General features: G+C 42.2%; 1 pseudogene; it reads right to left on the bottom strand.

Annotated features, from left to right (window-relative positions):
• Positions 1 to 12,632: 12,632 nt before the first annotated feature.
• On the bottom strand, positions 12,633 to 13,707 carry LOC123641956 (annotated as a pseudogene).
• Positions 13,708 to 14,177: the final 470 nt, after the last annotated feature.

Below are 14,177 nucleotides of genomic sequence, written 5' to 3'. Positions count from 1 at the left end.
ACAATGTTATAAGGGATCGAAGGGAGGAATTGGAAATACTCTGCCATAAGGTACTTGGACTACCCATAAAATGACATGATGTTATTTGAAAGCAGACTTAGAGTAATTGTAAATGTATATTGCAAACTCCAGGGCAACAACTAAAAAGTTTTAAAAAGAAGAAAAAAATAGGATCGTAAAAAATGTCCCTTTAAAACCAGAGGATAAAGAAGAAAAAGTATATAATCTTATCAACAGATGCACAAAAAGCATTTGATAAAATCCCACACCAATTCATGACAAAATTTCCTCGCAAACTAGAAATAAAAGGAAACTTTCTTGTCGTTATAAAGAACCTCTACGAAAAACCCCTATTGCTAACATTGTAGTTATTGGTGGGAAACTAGGTGCTTTCCTCTTAAGATGAGAATGAAAACAGGATGCCTCTTCTCACCACTGCCATTTAACATTGTACTGGAAGTCCTAGACAATGCAATAACAGCAGAAACGAAAAGACATACAAGTTGAGAAGGAAGAAATATAACTTTCTTTGTTTGCAGCTGACAGGATTGTCTATGTAGGAAATCCCAAAGAATGGACATAAAAAAGACCATGGAACCAGTAAGTGATTATAACAGGTTGCGGGATACAAGGTTAATATAAAATATATGAAAAAATTAATTGCTTTCATGTATACCAGCAATGAATAAATGGAATTTGAAATTAAAATCACAAAAACATTTACATTAGCACCCAAACAACAGAAATGCTTATGAGTACATCTAGCAAAATATGTACAAGATCTTTATGAGGAAAAGTATAAAACTCAAATGAAAGAAAACAAAGATCTAAATAAATGGAGAGATATTCCAGGTTTATGGACAGGAAGACTCAATAGTGTTAAGATATCAGTTCTTCCCAACTTGATTTATAGATTAACTGCAATCCCAGTCAAAATCCCAGCAAGTTATTTTGTGGGTATCAGCAAACAGATTCTAAAGTTTCTACAGAAAGGGAAAAAGGCTCAGAATAGCCGGCACAATACTGAAGAAGAAGAATAAAGTCAGAAGACTGACACCACCTGATTTCAAGACTTATGATAAAGCTATGTTGTTCAAACCAGTGTGGTATTGGTGAAAATACAGACAAACAGAGCAAGAATATAAATTCATTGAGGGCAGCATCTGAGGTGTCTGTCTGGTTATCTCAACATTGCTTGGGGGAATAACTGACATACAGTAGATGCTTAGTAACTATTCAGTGGAGGAAAGAATGAAGATTCCAGGAGGTTGAGAAGATTGTTTTTAAAAGAAAGGCCGTATCTGATTTCCAGAACCTATGATATTAAACATATTTGAAGAGAACACACAGCATTTCAAAACGGAGGTGAATGGCACATGTCCTCCACAGTGGCGGCTCTCTGATCCTGCTAGTTCATCCTAAGTCCACTCTTAGCCTCCGCTGTCCCTGAATGAGAAGAATCTTTCCTGATATGACTCAGGTCTAGGGAGGAAGTATAGTGCATACAGTCAGAAATTAGCTTTGTTAGGGCAGTGTTTTTTAACAAGTGGAGATTCTACTTAAATGTTTCTGTCAACTCTCCTCTTCGTAATTTTATCTAGCAGTCACTTCTGTTCCTCAGAGAACAGGTATCTGTGTGTAGCAAAACTCGGGGAGGGGCACTTTAAGTTTGGACTTATAGGGATGGCCAAATTTTTCTTAGAATGATTGAACCCACCATTTGCTAGGAGAACTGTATACACAAGTATAAACCACACATTATAATGAAAACACTGTTGAAATTATAAATCAAGGATTATAAATTTCTGTTCCTTCTGATGAAGGAACTGGAAATGCCACTTGATCATTTATGGAAAGGAGGGCTACATGGCCAGTGAGTTGAAAAGGGATTCTGCAATCAATCAATCTGGATTATTCTTCAAGGTGCTGGGAATCTGCTCTCACTTTTCAGTTATCTTATGCTATCTTTGCAGGGATGATGGCACCTTGCTTTTCTGAGCCCTTAATAGGGTGCTCAGGCTTTGTTTAAGCACCTGTTCAAAGTCTGAGTTTTGAAAAATGTATCATACATTTAAAAGCATATATATATATATGCATGTGTGTATACGTACACACACACACACACACACACACACACAGTTATATATGGTTTAGAAGCACCAAATTTAGTTTAGCTCACACGTTGGAGTTGTCCTTGTCAGTGGTAGGAGGGCTGGAGTATTTATGCTTTCACACCAATCAGTCATTATTTTTGGGCTGCTTGCAATGGACGCAAATTTCTAGGTGCTTTTGCATCTCCTGCATAGGCAAACCAGTCTCCAGCATCCTGAGGCAGGCTCTCTGGCAAAGAGAAGCAGGTACAGGTGTTTGAATTTTGTGAAAGCTTATTTGAAGCTGGTGTGCATAAAAATTTGAAAGGGGATATGGACGGAACACTGACAGCTTGTGGTGCGCCTCCCAACTGACAGACATATTTTTATGTTACTGCAGTGACAGTGAAAAATAAAACACACACACAAAAACCGTATCACATCTGACTTGTCCATTTGTCTCTTGAGCTTTTCCTATTTGGGGTGTGCTTATCTATAGTTTTAGATTCCATGTGTTGGGTAAAGCTGTAGCTTTGCCCATTGGAATCAATTACTCTCCTTGGAATGGAAGAGGTCTGCTTTGCTGTTAGTGCATCCTGGCTTCCTCTGCTTTTGCTCTTCCCAGACATTTAGAGCTGAAACCACGGACTCTGTCCCACTTAGCCCAGCCCTATTCCATTTCTGACAAAAACTAGCAGTTTGCAACAGATCCTACCCTCCTGGAGGACCTGGACGTCTTATTGCTGTTCCCAGCCCTCCTGTCCCATGAGCCCAAGATATTTGTGTGGCTTACATTTTATCATTTTACTCTTCCTATCGATTTGGGCCTCGTTTGTGGGGTGTGTTTCCATCTATGCTGATTACCCTCTGTTTGCCCATCCAAATGCTTTCTCAACACTTACTCATCCTGCTCTGTCCCCCGGGAGTCTGGCAGATATGGACTGCATTAGCAGACTGTCTTGCCCTCTGTCTTAGCAAGCAACGCAGGGAAAGAGAGAGCATCATATTTATTCCTCTGGCCTCTCCCCGTGGGAGTGCTGTGGGCTGCATCCTTCCTCCAGGAGTCACAGCCATGCCCAGGGCCCCTCCCGCACAGCTCTCCTTACCACTCCAGCCTACAGGGAGCAATGGTGCCTCCTTTACTAGTCCTGTAGTATCCCTTGTGATTTTCCCACATCCTACCTGCAACATTGTAAACTGTGTGTGTTTGCTCTGCCCTGTGGACTGCACCAGAGGGACCAGCTGGTGAACCAGATCAATTTTCCTAGCCTTTGTCTAGCAGGCTTGGGTATACTTACCTATTTCACCAGGCCATAGGACAGAAGTACAAAGGAAAGATGAAGACTATGATCGGCAGTTACATATATATCTCTCTTCCCTGCTTGTGCATGCAAAGAATGGCAGAGCAGAGTTTCTGGCCCAAGCTCTAAACTGGGGAATCTCATTCTAACTCCGGAGTGCTGGTCAATACCTTCAGAGCAGTGTTTCTCTTTCTCTTTTCAAAGTTATGTGGGGTGCAGGAGAGCAGGCTCCTAATACAGCTCCCAAATAGGGCAGGGTGCCTCTGAATTGTTCTTGATTTGAAAAACATTTTGTTTATTTATCCAAAAAATTGTACCCAGATATACTGGGCTCCCAGATTGTGGGGCACATCACTGATTAGCACAAGAAAACAAATGTATTAAGGGGAAGCTGTATTTTTAAACTTTCTAGTTACTTCTTTGAGACTTTAAAACATTAAATATTTTGCATTAAAGAGATTTGAATTATATTTATGGAACTTTGAGAACAAGTTTTTAGCATGTATCTATGCACGTATATGGGAAACATTTTTTTTTTTTTTTTTTTTTTTGAGACAGAGTCTCACTCTGTTGCCCGGGCTAGAGTGAGTGCTGTGGCGTCAGCCTAGCTCACAGCAACCTCAAACTCCTGGGCTTAAGCAATCCTCCTGCCTCAGCCTCCCGGGTAGCTGGGACTACAGGCATGCGCCACCATGCCCAGCTAATTTTTTCTATATATATTTTTAGTTGTCCAGATCATTTATTTCTATTTTTAGTAGAGACGGGGTCTCGCTCAGGCTGGTCTCAAACTCCTGACCTCTAGCGATCCACCTGTCTCGGCCTCCCAGAGGGCTAGGATTACAGGCGTGAGCCACCGCGCCCGGCCGAGAAACATATTTCTATGTTGGTCCGTAAGAGGAAATATATCGTTGTGCAAATAATTCCTGTGAATTGGCTAATCTTCTTTGGTTAACAGCAGATTCTCCTTGACTAGTCACCTAGCTTTCCATGCTCCAGGAAGACAAAGAATAGGAATCATTATTTTTTTGCTCACATTTTCTTTTTCATTCTTCCTCATGGGGGTATCATGCTCCTGACTGCTAGGACTGAGAGACCAAATTGAGCATATGATGTGCTGTCTCCCCTTTTGTAGGAAAGGCCTGAAGTTTTCTAGCTCTGCTTATACTTGGGTTTGCAAAATTTCTGTGTGGAGTTAGGCGGAATTAGAGAATTCTATTGTGGTTGCAGATCTAAAGCTTCATCTTGCAGTCAAATTTATCCACATTAAAAGCTGATCTTCTGATCTCCTTCTGCTGGTTTCTCTGTCCTAGTTCTCCATTAGCTCTCCCCTCACAGTGCTGAAAGGAGACTGATTAATTATTCCCTTCCCCTCTCAATAGTATAATATCCACTTTTTTTATATACCTAATAATTTCTCTCTTAATATCACTTGCCTTTCTCCAAAAACATAGGGCTTTACTGGGACTCTGGTCTTTGTTTTCACTGATGCCACTGCCTGGAATGACCTGCTGTCTCCTCTGCTGGTCAGCTTCTACTTACCATTCAGGACTCATAGCAGTACATCCTCAGGGTATCATGAACCTGACCATGTATTTCCATGGTAACAATGTTATAAAGGGATATGGTTTCTGAGTCAAAATTTAAAGTCAAATATTAACATATGATCAACAATCTGTCACAAAACAGAATGATACATCATATATAATAAACAATAATTATTTTACAATTAAAATCAGGTCCCCAGTTTTATAATACAGATAGTAAGTTACTTCCTGTATTGATTTCCTAGGACCTCAATAGACATGCATCTTCTGTAAAACAGCCCATGAAAAATAGACCTGTCATAACATCAACCACTTAAAATCTAAATGTCAACTACATTTATGTTAGTTAAACATTAAATTAATAACTAGGCAGTAGAGTTAATAAGCATTAACAAATCTGGGGGATTTATTGATGGTTATTATTTTATAAAACTTCCCAGAAAAGGTTCAGTTGATATACATATTCAGTATATATCTGTATAACAAGTGAACCTCATTTATGTTTCTTCCACCATCACTGAATCATCAAAGTTTGGCTTATTCTTTTAAGAAGTGCACATTGTTATCAACATCAGATGGTTAAATAAATTATATATTTATACAATAGCATAATATACAGCAATAAAAAGGAATGAAACCCCAGCAACACACAACGTAGATGAATCTCATAGACATAGTGAGCCAGACAGAAAAAACTGTGTATTAAATGGCTCTGTTTATACCAAGAATAGGCAAAACTAATTTAAAGTTATAGAAGATACGAAGTGGATCTCTCTAGGGGTGGGGCATGGGTAGTGACAGGAAAGGGGATGAAGGAATCTTCTGGTGTGTTGGAAATATTCTGTATCTCGAGCTGGATACACACTGATTTGGACACTTGACATTTCTGCATTTTCTGTATGTTTTACCCAGAGTGCAAGAATATATGTGTGTCCATTTGAAAAAAAAAAAAAAAAAAGAAAGGAAAGGAAATAGCCATTGTAAGATAAAGGGCTTAAGAATCCCACAAAGGATTTTAGGTGTGAGCATGGCAGTCTTTAGAATCTGATTTTTTTTTCATTCTTTTCCCCAAAACACTACCAAGAGTACAGTTCTTCGTGGGAAGCGAGAGGAAGTCTGTCGTCCACTGCTAAGGTGATGGTGGACAGTTGTGCCAGAGATCACGGGTGTGAAAGAGCTATGTCCACACAGCCTGGGTGCTCAGTCTTCCCACGGCCTTCCCCAGCCCTCTGTCTGGCCAACTTCTATTATAACCAGGCATGATGCATAGGCACAAACAATTGTATCTGGCACTGCTTAACTTCAGCAAGAAGGGAGTTCGGTTTGGGAACAGGCAGGATTCAGGAGAAGGTGGGCAGCTGGAAGCAGCCAAGTCACACCGCAGAAACTATCTGTTGGGATGCTGGCGGTGCGACCAGCGCCACCTCCACAGGCAGCTGAGCACTGCTGGCGGCACCCCCAGTCTCACCACACACCAGAGCCAGTCACTGCAACGTGTCGCCTCTGCCTTCGCTGTTAGGAACTCTCAGTTCCTCCAGAGGCATGGCCCTGAGTGGAAGCGCCTGAGCAGCGGAGGCTGGGTCATGTGTTCTGTGGGGGCCGCTTCCATCATGCAGAGATTCAGCCAAGACTCACGGAAGGGAAGGTTCCCCCAAATAGGAGGACAAGTTTCTGATCCTCCAAGTTTCTGCCTGAATTTCACTTCCTGATTGAAGAAATTCAGTCTGATTTCTTCTGTTATTAAACTGTTATTAAACTGTTGGAAACTTTTGCTTGGGGCTTTCAGGCCACATGTGTAAACACACCCAAATACACCCCAGTGCAGGCTTGTGATTGGGAATTGCCCGAGGAGATGGATGGTTTTGCATTGCCTGCTTCCTCTAGAGTCATGGCTGAACAGCGCTGTATTCTGCCCCTGCCCCTGCTAGGGCCAGTGTTTTCTACTTCACTCACTGGGGACGAAGCCTGCTTGGGCCCAGGCTTTGCCCTTAGTCCCTCAGGTATGGACACGTGGCCTTGGCAGGTGCCCGGGGGTAAGGGCAGGCTCCAGCCTTACTTTTCTCACATGATTCCTGCCTTCTTGTCTCTCTTGCCCAAGGAACTTCCTTTCCTGGCAGCTTAGTCATGCACCAAATTACGCTTTTTATTTTCTTTTAATCTTGCACTTTAATGCATGCTGAACTAGAAGTTTTTCTGAATTTCAAACTGTTCTCTCTGGCCAGAAATGGCTGCCATGAATAAACGAGCGAATGAAAGAAAGGAGTTTTATTTAATACTCTAGTGAACAGAGATAATGACTTTTGTCTCACGCCTTTCCTTGGCTATTGCTTTACACTTGCTGAAACTCATAAGAGAGTAGAAAAAGCATTGAGTAAAAAAGCCTTTATGCTAAAAGGGAGGCCATTTTCTCATAATATTAACATCTTAGCACGTTCAAAAGTGAAACTGGGAGGGATTCTCTGAGTAGAGGAGATATTGGACCGATGAGCCGACTTCTACCTGCAGATTCTCCGTCCCTTGCCCTGGTGCCTGCTGCCCTCCCAGCAGCACGCAGGCCTCTGAGGGTTGTTTTCCCCTCCCAACGCAGCACAAATGACTGACGCATCAAGGCCATAGATTTCCAAATGAGACTTCCAAAATGATTGCCCTAAAGGCTAGGGAGTACCTCCCCCAGTCTGGCAGGATGCTTAAAGTTTACTCTTTGGAGACTTTGAACCACAGGAGCCCTGGACCAGACAGAGCCATGGGCAGGGGGACTGAACTGAAAAGACAGGGATTATGTGCAATTTTTGGAGTTCACCACTGAACTCTCTGAATGTTGGCAGCATCATTATTAAGGACACTTTCTCTCCACCTCTTAAATTAGGAGACAGGGGTCTCCTTTCTGGTGAAACTGACCAGCCTAGGAGAAAAACCTACAGATACTAAAGTTGGTGTTCCCCAAAAAATAGTTCACATGGACCACACAAGAGTGAAGTCCTCTAGTTTCCACGTGTGCCCCATGCCCACTGAATGGCCTATCAACTAAGGATATTCTGAGTTTCAAGAGAACGCCCAAGGATCATCAAGCATTTGCAGAAAGATTGCAACATGAGTAGAAGAAACTCAGATGAAACAAGGAATGTCTAATGGCAGAAGAATCTTGAGGCTGAAGATTCTAACACAGGGGTTGGGGACTTGTCATCTTGTATTGGTGAGTCTCCCCATGTTTGTGGTAGCTGGGAAGTTCCAGCAGTCTGCCCCTTACTGGAGTTGCTGGGAAAGAACTGCTGACAGGAAGCCCTGGAACGGGAACACTCTTCTCAGCCAGCTCTCTGCTGCAATGGAGAATGAGAGCTGGGACACAACCAACCAGGAGTTCTCTGGGTGTCACGCTTCACCTCTTTCCAAATTTTTGCATTTGGCAAGCACTGTCCGCCCCCTCCTGTGCCCAGGTTTTCTGGTCGGTCCTGCTGCACCATGGAAGAAATGGGGACAACCATCTCCTGTTTGCATCGGGCCAACCAAATGCGCTGACTCAGGCTTCTGGTTCGGAAGTTCTTCTCTTTGCAAACAGCTGCTGCATCAGACAGGCCAGAAGCTAGCAGCATCTGCTAACCTGCCTTTCAGCACTGGGCTCCTGCAGTTTGATGCTGATGTCTACTTCCTGGGAAAGGTGACATCTTTTAGAGGATTTATTACCTGGGTTTTGAGCCTAGATAGAAGAGAGGGGTATAGGTTGGGGGTGGTGTTGAAGGAAAGAAGTGGGAGCAGCGAGAAAGCATTTGATTTTAGTTTTCCCATCGTCAATTCCCAGAAGGAAAATTAGAGAAGCTGATGCTTTCCCCCATTTCATGGTGATGAAACAGGTGACGTGGGATTGAGGCTCCCCCTGTGGATAATTTAGCAAGCAAATAGCATCACAAGAAAAAAGAGGGCAGGCAGGTCTCCCAGCTCCCAGAGGTTCCACATTCTCTCTTTCTCTCTGTTTTAAGGTTTACGTTTTTTCAGAGCAGTTTTAGGTCACAACTAAATTGAGAGGGAGGTTCAGAGATTTCACAATTGCCCCTTTGCCCTGCACAGGCACAGCCTCCCCTGCTGTCATCATCCCCCACAAGAGTGGTGCATTTGTCATGATTGATGAACCTACACTGACACATCGTTATCACCAGAGTCCATGGTTTATGTTAGGGTCTCCTGTGGGTGTTGTACTTTCTGTGGGTTTGGACAAACTTATAATGACACGTACCCACTATTATAGGTCCATACAGAGTAGTTTCACTGTCCTAAGAATCCCCTGTGCTCTGCCACTTTCTCTTTAATAGGGATTTTATAGTGGCTGAACAAGTTGAGAGCCCCAAATAATACATATAACAGTGGTTTGCATGAAGTGCATAAGGAGATGGAAAAAAAAGTAGAAGTAACAATTATCCAGCACACATTATGCACCAGGCAGTGTCAGGCACTGAGAACATCTAGTCAGAGCTTTGGAGATGGGGAGTGGAAAGCAGCTCGGAGAGATAATTGTCTTGCCTAAGAACTTCTGAAGGTCTGAGCCATGAAAAGATTATTATGCCCTAAATAACAAGACCCATGTGATTTAAAATTATATTTTTCGAGGTAATGAAAACTAACCTAAAGATAAAATATCTTATTTCTAGGTTTTTCACCATTGAACAATTATGAAGATGAAGATAATTCAAGCTAGTTCTTCTCACATTTTTTTTTTGTCTCTTCCTTTTTGGTCTTCAAAAATGCAGGCTTCAGACAAAGACTTTTCAAACTGTGGGTTACAATTCAAATGTGGACCATGGCAGCAACTCCCTAGCAACATCGAGACATCAGCAACAAGGGGAAGCCTGTGGCTGTGAATATGACCATCCGATCCAGGGGCCACTCCAGGCTCAGCCCCTGGAGGTGAGGCCTGTGTGGTGAGTGAGCAGAACACTTGAGAACATGCGTTCTGCAGCTGCATGCGCGAGAGACGTGATATTACTGAGTGTCGGCATGCAGAGCCACCAGGATGGAAGCCCAGGAGAGGCAGAGTGAGGACACGACACTTTCAGGCAGCTGGCTCTGAGCAGAGAGTGTCTGCAGTTACAGGCTTGGAGTTTTTGTGCTAAGAGCAGAAGATAATTCTCTAAATACAGTAATCCCCCTTATCTGCAGGGAATACATTCAGGGAGGCCTGAAATCACAGATAGTACTGAACCCTATATATACTACATTTTTGCCTATATATACATACATATGACAAAGTTTAATTTATAAATTAGGCAAAGCAAAAGATTAACAACAATAAATAAAATAGAACAATTATAACAACATATAGTGATAAAAGTTATTTGAATGGGGTCTCTTTCTCAAAATATCTTACTGTGCTGTTCTCACCTACTTTCTGACCTCAGTTGACTATGGGTAACTGAAAGTGAAACCGCAGATAAGAAGGGACTACTGTAACTTGCCCTGCTGTGGGCCAGAACACTGGTAATTACAGGGAAGTTTGCCCTTAAGTGGGCCCTTGCTGGTGGAGGATGCAGACGTTGAACTTCACCTGGGACTGGTACTAGGCTGCTCTCCCTGGGTTGTCCCTGAGTGGGTGGATCCCTGTGGTTTTATGTTGTTCTCTCATTGAGGTGTGGGAGGTGGTGGGGAGGGGGTGTACTTTGGGGCCAGGCTACCCATTTAATTGACATGGAATTTGGCTTGATATTTAAAAAAATGCATTCAGGGCTTTCATTTTGTTGTTTGGGGTGGGATTAGAGATACAAGACTCAGCTAGGACTGCTTCCCTTCATAGTACTCTCTGTCCCAGAGATGTTTAGCACTGGCCCCTGATTAATTTCTCCAAATTTCCCTGCATTTGGTACAAACTTTATCTCCCTGGCCTGGTCTTTTTCCATAGTGTTTCAATCTCATTGCTAGAATTTTCTTTTATAAACAAAAGTCTTCTGAAAAAGATAGGGAAAATATGGCAGGGTAGAATATTGGCAAGATAATGAAGTTTGACATTTGGAGGCAAAAGACTCCCACTGGAGTGACAGAAGTTATGTATGCCCCAGTTTTCTGTTTTGCAAAATAGGAAAATAATACACTCTTCCAGGATTGTGAGCATTGATCAAAAAATTGCATGTGTTGGATTTAAAATGTACAGCGTAGTACAAGTGTTAGCTCTTGTTTTAAATGTGGGCCACATCAGTGTTGACCTGTGGGTTTGAACTTGCTGAGTCAAGATGATAGGGGGGGCAGAAGCATGTAGAAATACATCCTTAGGGTTGGATATTAATTTTTTGGGTAGGATGTAAGACTGTGCAGTGAAGTGTACACTTTCACTGAGCATATGGAAGAAGCTGTCTTTAAAGGGAGGAAGATGGGGAAAGACAATGGAAGGAGGGACCTGAGGAAGTTATTGTTAAAGAAGCGTTGAAATTTGAAATGCATGTTTATGGCAAACCATTAGGTCAACGTATAGAGAAATTAAAAGCTCAAGGAAAAGGGATTATCATCGGCTACCTACGAATTTGGTCACTAGAGTAAAACAATTTGGATTTGCTTCCTGGGGCTGTCACTTCTGTTAATTCTAGAAAGTTGCCAATCTCTATAAATTTAAGTTTTCTCATTTGTAAAATTAGTATAATAATAGAATCTATTTCACTAAGAATTAAATAAGATAAAGTATTTAAACATTTAGTACAGTATCTGGCTTATATTAAGCATCCAATAAATATTAACTATACATATTATTATTAATTTGAAAAATCTTAACTCTTAAATATTTACTTGTTATTAGCACATGTCAAAATTATATTTCATTGATTGATGCAACTAGCAGGAAAACAAAGAAGCTGGTTCTAAAAGCATTTGAAGGATGGGGGGACACAAACATGATTTTAGGTTTTATATTTGTATCTGTAAAGTCACAAACACATACATGTAGGTAGTTAGGAAAAGGATGCTGAAATAAGATTGTATGTTGGATATAGGTTAATGTCCTACAGGGCAATAAAATTGTATTCCCTTTCGGGTTAACTCCTCTATTAAGCTGTACAGATTATAATGACTTATCAATTTATGCAAAATTTTCACCTTGTATGGTTATAAAATGTCTACCCCTTTATCAGTTGTAAATTGTTAGTCAGATATCCTGTGATATTCTCCAAGAGTGTCAGATTGGAGTAAATCAGGTATTTTGGAAAATGATCTAACTTGTTATCCAAGAATCAATCATCTATTTATGTTTTTCCATGTTTGGGATAAATTTTTCTTTAACATTATTAAAGGAATTTTTTTGAAGGGACAACCTGGAAAATACTGTGCAGAAATGTGGGGATTGATTACAGGAGCTGGGGGAATAGGGAAGGGAGAGAAAGAAGGGAGAGGAAGGACTGATTAGGGCAGTGGGGTTGGAGATGTTTGGGGTCAGTATAAATAAGGAACATCTGGACAGAACCAGGGCAGAGAGAGGACTGAGAAGGTAACTTTCTCCTGGATTCCCAAGAGTATGTGCTCTGAATAGAGGAGGGAAAGAAACCTTCTATACCTCTTATCAAAGTCTCCTTCTTCTACAGCAAGTTACAGGAAGCCATGGGATATGAGTGCGGTATCACAGCAGACACTCATATGGTTTCGAAGACGAGGACTATCCTCACATGGAGAGACAGTAGAAGAATGTCAGAAGGCGCCCTTTGGAATGGTTGGAATGCATCTGAGAGGATCCCTCAGAGTAGGACTAATAGGGAATTGGAAAGAAAGCCCTGTGGAAAAGCCCTCTCACCCCACATGTGGTTTTGTAAACCTCCAGAGGGCTTGGCTTCTCTCCTATATTGCTGTCCCATTGGGTTGATTATTAACACAAGATAAATGGATAAATAATTTGATCCACAACAAAACTGTCTCCTCAGTGTTTTCTGCACAGCAGCCTTTACCTCCTGTTCCTCAGGCTGTAGACCAGGGGGTTCAGCATGGGGATTACCGTGGTGTAGAACAGAGACCATCTTCTCCTGGGTTAGGGAACTGGCCGTGGAAAGTTTTAAGTACATGATGCAGTTGATCCATAGAACATCCCCACAGCTGCAAGGTGGGAGCTGCAGGTGCTGAGGGCTTTGGACCTGCTCTCTGTGGTGCTGATATGGAGGATGAAAGAGTAGGAAACAAGGACTGTTATGCTGGTGACTATGATGTTGAATCCAGTGAAAAGGAAGACTGTCATCATAGGTGCTAGAGTGGAAGAGCTTCATGAGAGGGAAGATGTCACAGAAGTGGTGATTGATGTAGTAGCTCACAGTAGGGCTGTTCTAACATGAGGCCAGTCTCTACTGTGGAGCCAGTGAGCCCCATGGTGTAGGCCATGGCCACCAGCAGGGAGCAGATGGGATGAGACATGATGTTGTAAAGCAAAGGGCGGCAGATGGCGACATAGCGGTTGTAGGCCATCATCATCAGCATGTAACATTCAGCAATGACAAAAGGAAGGAAGAAGTAGAGCTGTGACATGCACCCTGCATAGGAGATGATGTTATTTTCTGATGCAAATTTCACCAGCATTTTAGGGGCAATGACAGAAGAGTAGCAGAGATCCAATAGTGGCAAATGTCTGAGGAAGTAGTACATGGGGGTATGAAGCTGAGAGTTCAGACGAATCAGGGTGATCATGCCCAGGTTCCCCAGCATGGTGACTGAGTAGATCCTAAAGAAGAGGAGGAAGAGAGGGAGCTAGAGGTCTGGCTGGTTTGTTAATCCCCCTAGAATGAACTCTGTCACCATAGAGTGATTTTCTGCAGCCATTCTCCACCGGGTAGGATTTTGTAGGGATGGGAGATCAGAGCCCCGTAAAAGGTCATACATGCATTTGACTGTTGAAGCCAGGCACAACCATATGCCCTTGCTTAGCATCCCTGGGCTCATTCTTTTCAACTGAACCGATCAGGTTATTCTTGGTTTCAGAAATCAAGAACATGAGAGGAAAAGGGGTCAAGACCTGGAGGTTTTACCTCTTACTGCAGTGACTCTCAACCTGGGTTGCACATTGGAATCACCCGGGGAGACTTAGAAGTTACTGCTGCTTAAAAGTTAAGTCTATGTCAGAATTTCTGATTTAATAGAGTTGTAGCGTGGCCTGGGAATCAGAATTTACAAAGAGCTTTAGGTGATTTAACTCTGCAGTCAAAGTTGAGAACTTTTGGGCTTCAACTTTTCAAATAGTGTAAGAGGTAAAAACCGGCCTGTTTTGTTAGCTGAGTTTGCTAATGTACTTTACTTCAGAT

This window comes from Lemur catta, chromosome 7, assembly GCF_020740605.2.
Source record: "Lemur catta isolate mLemCat1 chromosome 7, mLemCat1.pri, whole genome shotgun sequence".
Taxonomy (NCBI): domain Eukaryota; kingdom Metazoa; phylum Chordata; class Mammalia; order Primates; family Lemuridae; genus Lemur; species Lemur catta.
This window is presented reverse-complemented; position numbering and strand designations above follow the sequence as displayed.